Genomic DNA, 8,254 nt, shown 5'->3' with positions numbered 1-8,254 from the left:
CCAGAAGTGTTTAGCAGGTTCTTGTCAATACAATTAATGAAAAGAGGATCAAAATAACATTCTCTAATCTCACATGTGGGACCTGAACCTGCACTTCTGATGTTCTGATTCATCTGTGTCATCAGCAACCGTTTACAGGGATTCCTTGTTGGTGATTCCATGGAAAAATAAGACTCTGACAGGAGGCCATTCCTGAAATTTTGTATCAATTTTTTTTATTAACCTTGAACACAACAGATATATACTGATCTTTACTAAAGACATTGTACACTATGTGAAAGTTCAGAATACCGATGAGGCTGACATGCCATCCATGGCAGTTATTTAAAATACTCACCGATGGCTGCAGAAAGGTCCCTTTAAAAATGACCGTTCTTCTTTCCTATACTAACCTGATATCAAAGTAAGTACTTAAATCAGTGCCAAAAGGAGTGAAAGGAATAATTGTGATTAAATTCCTTTTGACACTGCAAATTCCCCTCACAATCCAATTCTCAGATTTCACTGCATCCCTTCTTAAGAATAGCTGGCTAGCCCAATTGTGCAAGAATGTTTTATAAGGCTATGAAACCAAAGGCTGGTTAATCAGGCTCTTTCTGCAAACTATAAAGACCAAGGCAGAAATGCTGCAACCAAACTGATGATTCAGGGGGACAGTAGGAGGCAGCTGCTGAGCTCCAAACAGAATGTGAGTCACCTTCTCCCTCACTCTTGAATGAAAAAAACCCAAACCAAAACAATAATATTATTAGAAATTACTTTCTCTACCCTCAGATTGAAGGAAGACAGTGGCAGCCCATGTGTTCTTGGTTAAATAACTAGATAAGTTTATTACTGGAGGTGCATGGAATGGTGTGGCCACATAGCTCTGGAAATGAAGAGTAATTCTGACCAAATAATCATGCCAAAGTCAGGTTTTACCTACTGAGAATAATTCTGTGTGAATAAAAACCAACTTGGAACCTGAGATTTAGCCTTCTGCAACAGGGCAGTCACAACAATGATTCTAATAAGTAATGGGAACTAACATTGTTAGCTATAAATAATTAATTATCAGCAATAGGAAGCCTCTGGTAGCAGCAGAAGCCCAAGGCTGGTGCCCAGCAGGTACCTGGAAAATGAAATGTGATAGGCACACATTGTGTCTCCTCCCCTCATTAGGCTCGTGTTAGAGGTATCAACTGCTGAAACAGTGCAGGGAACTACTTGCTGAAGGCATTGTAAAGACTTCTTTCTACTCATTTATCCCTTGTTTGTCAGTGAGGTCTAAGGTGTTTTTATGGAACATGATTATGTGCAGAAGGAGCAAGGTGAGCTTCCATTCAGTTCAGCATTAAACTGAAAATAGGTTCTTGCAAGCTCTTATCTGCCTGTGGTAAGAAGCCTTGAACTCCTTTAAGGAAAAAACAACAGAAATCCGTTTTTTCCAAATTCAAGCCTGATGCTGTTTCCATTCGTATTGGTTGGATCAGCTTGCCTACATACTCCAACATAAGGTTTTTATCTTTCCCTGCATAAAATAAAGTCCTGAACTATACCTTCTAACCAAAATCAGGAAGACAGTTTTGGAGAGGTAGAGTATCCAAAGTTCAGTTTTCTGAAATTGTGCCCACAAGCAACTAGCCAGAGTTTGGGTCTCTCAATTTGTTCACTTCCTATGAGAATGGCAGTATTATGACATTTATTATGAATGCAATAATCCAAAGAAAAACAAAATGACATGTTTTGCACGTTTTCTGGTACCAAGGGATTACCAATTACTGCTGCTGTTATTGAGAAATACTGACATACATATATGAAGCCTTTCTGATTTTCTCAAAAGAAATGTGAACAGGATTATATCTGAGAAAAATAGCTAAACATTTAGTATTGTGACTAAAATAATTTGTGGTTCATCTCAGTTTTACCTTTTTGTATACTAAACATTGAGTAATTTCTCTCTGACAGACAAGTACTATGCATATGCACAGCCCAGCACTTCTACCTTGCTCCCTTATCACTGCAGGAGGATTAGGATAATTCTTCTGTTTGCACCCGATCAGGTAGGACAGTGGTAGCAGCAGACCTTTTACTACCACTGCTGCAGTTTTTGGGTTCTGAACAGCTGAAATGTGCCGGGTGCATCCTTGACAGCTTTAACCTGTTGGAAAAAAAAAAAAAGAAGGAACATCTCTAAAAGTTTCATTTCAAAATATAGCCAGCATCTGGCATAATCTGTTTTTCAGAGGCAAAATGTGAGTTCTTAGAAGAAAATACTCTTGAACATTCAGCAGTTGTTGAAGTTTGCCTCTGAAAACATCTTTGGGAAGCACACTGCAACACCCCACAGGAACAAGGGTTGCATAAAGCTGACAAGCTCTTTACCAGGTGGAAAAGTCATTCTGTAACAGCTAAGAGATGAAATGAAAGAAAAGAGACCCAGTTCAACACACACATGAACTTTCTGAACGAAGGTAACTGAAAGGTCAAGAGAATCAAGAGAATAATCTGAGTGATCAGCAAGGTGGTGAGGCACACACCAAAAGTCAACTTCAGGTGTGCTTCCAATCAGCTGCTTGTTTTGAGAGAACATAATTTCAACCTAATTTTTTGCACCTGCAACTTGGTTATCTGGATTAGCCTGATACTTAACATGTGCCCTGAGAATTTGCTCTCATTTTTTGTGAGGCTGTGTTGATACCTATGCTTGGGGTCTTGTAGGCTTTGCTTATACATTACAACATTATAGTCCCTTCTCCTTGGCTTTGCTTCTAGAAATCTATCAGCAAACCTGTAATTTTTTTTGTTTCTTTTTCATTGTCTACTGTTTTTCTTCTGTAAAGTGACACTGCTCATGTCTTGAAGGTCAGTTTATGTAAAGTCCTTTATGTAAACCTGCAAATGCTCATCCAGATATTTTGATCTCTGTTTAATGTCTTTCTCTGACTTGCTTTCTTTTAATTTCTAGCTTTAGTATTTTCCTTATCTTTTGTTTCAAATGCTTTCCTTTAGCTAGCAAGATTTTTGATTTCTGCATTCTCTGTTCTCTCTTATATTTCAAAGTGCTTGGAACATTTGGATGCTTTATAAAAGTTCTTGCATAGATATGCTTTTTCAGAGACTCAGCTGCTCACCTCAACTTTTCTAAGAGTTTGTTTGGTTTTTTTTTTGGTTGTTGCTACTCTGACTGATGGAATTCTTGACTCTTCTATTTGAATCTGGTAAGTAACTAAAAAGAGCTAGGTGGCCTTGGTATCACTTGTGAGGTTGGGATTTAATTTCTTTATTTATAAACAACCAAGAACTTCAGTGGTTTTTATAGTGAAGGTGGAAATATTGCCATTGAAGCTAAACTGAGGTTCAGGAGGGACAATTGTTTTAAAAACAATGAATTTAGGAGCAAATGTAAACTTTCTTAGTGTGATGAAACATAATACATTCCTTTGAAGTATGTTTCAAAAACTGAGAAGTTTTAATCTTGCTTTGAGTTCAGTATATGAGTTGACTTTTCATCTCTTTGACTTGATTAGCTGTCAAAATGCTATTAATTATAACACTATTTTAAGGGTTTTTTTTAGAAATTCTTTGTATGCTGCCTTGAAGAAGATCATAACATAAATTCAGGCAACTGTAATACCCTTCTATTTCTAAGCATTTACTCTTGGAATAAATCCTGCTGAAGACCTTGGGAGTAAGGGACAGTGTGGCCCATGATATGGCAGAGTTGCTAATCTTACTTTTACCATAGCTGTGTCTTGCCTGGTATCCTGCTTTATGTCTGTCAGGCTCACTATGGAAATAAATTATCTTTTGTCAATGTCTTGTTGGTAGATATAAATCTTGATAGATTTAAGTTTTAGAAGATTATTGAGACACAGTTTTCTCTGTAGAAACTCTGCTGATTTGGCGCTGTGGCATCCTGAACATGCAGTCATTTATTATTTTGTTTTTAATGACAATTTCCAAGTAATGCCTTGAACAACCAGTAGACTCTTCTAAATAAAGGTATGATGTCGGGGTCGGCTGTTACTTGTCTCTGCCCCAGCACGGGAAAAGGTGGTTCTGGGCAGGCCGCGCTTTGAAGAAGGAGTCTGGACTCTTGCTTTTCGGTCTTCAGTTGAGTTTATTGTTCTTTATCTACAGAGTTTTTCTGTCTGTCCAGCCGAGATCTGATCAGCAAGACAGCCAAGGGCACTCTCCCCCGCCCACGGGGCGGTTGTCTCTTTTATAGTGAAAACTATGTATAAGATACTTACCTTCAATTTCCAATACTTTTCACCCTTGTTGGCAAGTGCACCTTCACCATGAACCAATCCACACATGCCAACATCATCCTGAACGTGGATGCCAAGGAGAAGAAAGAAGAAGGACAGGGCACGCCCAAATCCCTCCATCTTGGGACTTCTGACGCCCATGTACAGAATTTCAAACCCCCCTGTACAGTGCTTCAAAATTTTTCCCTTCACCCTGTGATTCCTACTACTATGCTACTTAAACTTTTGTGATCTGTAATTCTTCATATAAGGTTGGCAATTTGCTCCATGAATTAAGATCGAATTTCCAGGTGTCTTTGGCTTCCTGCCAGGGTCTCCGAACCCCTGCCAGGGCTTTGAGACATCCAGGGCATCCAGAGAGATGTCCTGGGTTCCAACAGTACGACACTTGTTCCCTCCAGTCTTCTGAAACAGTTGCTGTTTTCATGTAGTCTGAAATTTTAGTTTCCTCACAACTTGCATTGTATTGTGGGTCCAGTAATTTTTTAGAAGTTTCATATGTTGGCAAGTCAAAATTTTGCACAGCTGCTCCTCTTTATTAAAAAACCAAACAAATGCCTCCCCACCCCAAAAAATCCTAAACCTAAAACAAAACAATGAAACCCAAGAAATTTTGAGATTAGTAATTCCCTGATGTAGTGAGAAAGGAAAACTGATGCAGGAAAATAATATAGCTCTCCAACAAAATGCCACAGATTTTTAAATTGGTTTCTTTAGCTCCTTCTATTCCAATGCCATCACTGAGTGTTGTATGAGCTTTTTGCTTCTGATGGGCTTATTTTTTTCCACCACCTCTCAGCTTGTGATAAACCCTCCAATTCATGCCCCAGCTTCCTGTACCTGATATGCAGAACACATGTCAGAACAACTGGCCTAACTGGAAATTAAAAAAAACCCAAAAACCTACTAAAAAAACCCCAAAAAACCAAAACCCAAACACCCCCCCCCCCAAAAAAAAAAAAAAAAAAAAAAACAAACAAAAAAAACCCACCCAACCAAAATATCCCCCCAAAAACTAGACAGAGAGATACTATAAAATAAAAAATAGACAAGTACAAGTGCCAACCCACTATGAGCTTTAGGGTGATAAAATCAAGATTTTGGGGATTCTAGAGATTCAGTTGTAGTGAGATTTTTTTTCTTGCTAATATAAATTTCTTTGGCTTGTAAAAGATTCAACGAGCCCATGGCTGTTTCTCATTAGTGGTGGCTGTCACTAAAATGAATATGTTGCTGAGTGTTCAGTTTCTGGGAAACGTGGTTGAAACACGAGCAGCTCTCTCGATGCAGAGCTCGGAGTCAGATGTTTTCAGAGGGGATGTTCCCCATTAAGTAATGACAGAGAACCATACGGAACACATTACAAATCGAAATACTGATTGATGAAGTGCCTGTGGTCAGCTTTCTACAGAAATGAGAATTTTGAACGTATTATCACGTCAGCGTGGAATTGATCTCATGTACAATCACATTTTGTTTTCATTTCTTTTTTGCTTTACAGTCTCACACGTGCTGTTCCAGATCACGTTTATAGTGAGCAGAACCTCAGACTAAAGGAAATAAAGCATCAAGTTTGAGCTCTGATGTTTCATTGATTTAGCCAAGTTCACAGAAGCCAAATATGTCTGAGTTTGTTCACACAGCTGGTGAGCTATAAAGTCTTTCTCCCAATAGTAAACTTCTCCCTTCTTTCCAAGAGCTGGGAGAAGGCTCTCAGAGTTTGCTGGAGCACGTGGACCTTGGGGAGGGAAAAGTGGGGGTCACCTGGTCAGGCAGAGTGGCTCTTGTGTGAGATTTCATTTATAAGACTAAAAGCTCCCCTTTGTCTTCCCCAAAGTAGATGCTTTCCTTCTTCCACTTAGCTCATTTGCAGGGATTCAGTGAAGAAAATCAACTGGTTCGTGCTGATTTTAGATCAAGATTGCTTGATTTGTTTGCATTCAAGTTACTTATTAGTCTAGCTGTAAGTTCAGATACAGTGACCTCTTCTGTTTTACACAGAAAGCAAACAGAGCTGAGCGTATGAAACCTGTGTACACAAATCGCAATGAATGCGTGTCTGAGTCAGAGCATATTTAAAGAAAAATATATAGTCAAATGTTAAATTTAGAACCTCGGGTCAATGAATGTAGCCCCTTTTTTTTTGCCAAACAATTATTAAATGGTGCTTCAGTAAAAGCCTGACCTGCAATAGACTTAGATATATATTTAGCACAGTGTTATGAACACTTAAGTATTTCTGTTCCTGAGATCCCAACGTGAGATTATTAGAGTGGTAAGGCACATCAGGTGTGAGAGCCAAGTCTTGCTTGTGCCTTTGCTAATGGAAACTCACTCAAGTGAATACAGTTGCTTGGTTTACATTTGCACAGCTGAAGCCACAGCTTGGCCTAGGACCTAAAAGTTTGAACATACGGAAAAAATAACAATCAAATGTCTGCTAATGCCTAGAAATGTGAACAGTGGATTGAATCTAAAATTTAAAATTAGGAGAGACAAATATCAGGCATTCATGTAAAGCACTTGGGCAAAATTTAGGGTTTATTTTTTTCCTAATCACTGATTTCAGACAATTGGACCTGATTATTCAGAATTGTTAAGAATGCAGAATCCTTTGCTGAGTTCTCTGAAAATGAAATCTTTGAGGCATACAGCAAAAACAAAGTCTCCTAGCCCTCTTGAATACATGTGAGTGGTTGGGTTTTTTTTCTAACAATTAGCCATGGTAAACTCGTTCAGGGATCTGATTTCTGCCCTTCAGACTTCTACAGATGTTCTTCAAAATGCAAAACAAATGTACCTTCCTGATAAGCAATTTGTTACTTTTCACTTTGTGTTTGTTCATGTCAGAAATGTGCATTGGTATGTAAGCAAACAATAGTGTTTAAGTGCTTAATTATTTCAAAGGATAAATAAATGTGGAATAAAATGAGGAAATATTTCCAAGCAACTGCTCAGGGATATCAGATTTTGAGTTATCTGTAGCCTCCCTAATTATTTCAATGTTCTTGTATTATTAAAGATATAATGCAGATATCATGGTGATAGTAATGATAAGTAATTAGCTGAGATTCTACTACCTTTCAGATATTTAAGTCAAGAAAATATTGGAAGTCTTTTTGACGGTGATGGTTAATCTTTGGCAACAGATACGGACTTTTGGTGGGGCTGAAGGTCTTCCTGGCCTGAGAAAGGTTGAGAGAGCTGCAGCTGTCCCTCAGATTGCCTTCCCCATGTACAATTTTCTTACCATATGAAAGACTCTGCAGTCTTCATGTTTCTTCAGCCCAGCACTATGAGCTCTGCTCTCAGAAATGTTGCAATTGTACTTTTGGTACTGTCCAGGAATTTCAAGTTTGAGTGTAGATTGGGCACAGATTAGGAAAGACTCACTGAGAGTGCAGTCTTTTATGTGGCATGAGGCTCCAATCTCATGAATCCTGCTAGTCTTGGTGGATCAAATATCCCAAAGTCCTCACTGAGACTGCTTCCCAGACCAAGATGAGCAGTAGTCGTGGTCTTTATCTGAAAAGGAGAGCATCTTGGGTGAGAAGAGGGAAAGGTTGATGGTGTTTGCTCGGACCTTGTGTGTGTCTCAGGAGGACTGTCAGTCCCACAGTATGGTCTGGCCTGGGATAGGTGATTGAGACTTTGGTGCCAGAAAGACGAATTAGTAGTGGACTGAGTGCACACATGCACATTTCTGGCAGTGTAACCAATAGATAGGTTTTGTGACTTCTAGGCTTATTCTGCTCTGACAGGAAGCAAGGGTGTGGTTCCTGGATCCTAAAGCTGCTCCAAGCAAGGGCTGAAGAGGCTTGCCCTGCAACTGCCTGGCTATGTGCCTGAGCAGCTCTCCTGAGCTGGAAGTAGCATTGATGTGAATGGGTGGTAAATAAACTTAACCTGTTTGACTGACCTCACTCTGCAGCTCTTATCTGCAGGCTTGGGCTGCCTTTTTTCTTTCCAGCACTAGGCACCCTAAAACTGATAGACTACTT

The 8,254-nt window shown here is 39.2% G+C and overlaps 1 long non-coding RNA gene across 2 annotated transcripts; it reads left to right on the top strand.

Annotated features, from left to right (window-relative positions):
• Positions 1-2,492: 2,492 nt before the first annotated feature.
• LOC135298195 (uncharacterized) lies at positions 2,493-8,018 on the top strand. Of its 2 annotated transcripts, none has more exons than XR_010360196.1 (3): positions 2,493-2,844; positions 5,775-5,899; positions 7,341-8,018. It is a non-coding gene; the product is annotated as an uncharacterized LOC135298195 (long non-coding RNA). The 2 variants fall into 2 exon arrangements; XR_010360197.1 differs by lacking the exon at positions 7,341-8,018 and adding an exon at positions 3,084-3,200 and having other exon boundaries at positions 5,755-7,160.
• Positions 8,019-8,254: the final 236 nt, after the last annotated feature.

Source organism: Passer domesticus, chromosome 3 (genome assembly GCF_036417665.1).
Source record: "Passer domesticus isolate bPasDom1 chromosome 3, bPasDom1.hap1, whole genome shotgun sequence".
NCBI classification, from domain to species: domain Eukaryota; kingdom Metazoa; phylum Chordata; class Aves; order Passeriformes; family Passeridae; genus Passer; species Passer domesticus.
The sequence above is the reverse complement of the archived record's forward strand: the minus strand, read 5'-3'. Positions and strand labels throughout refer to the sequence as shown.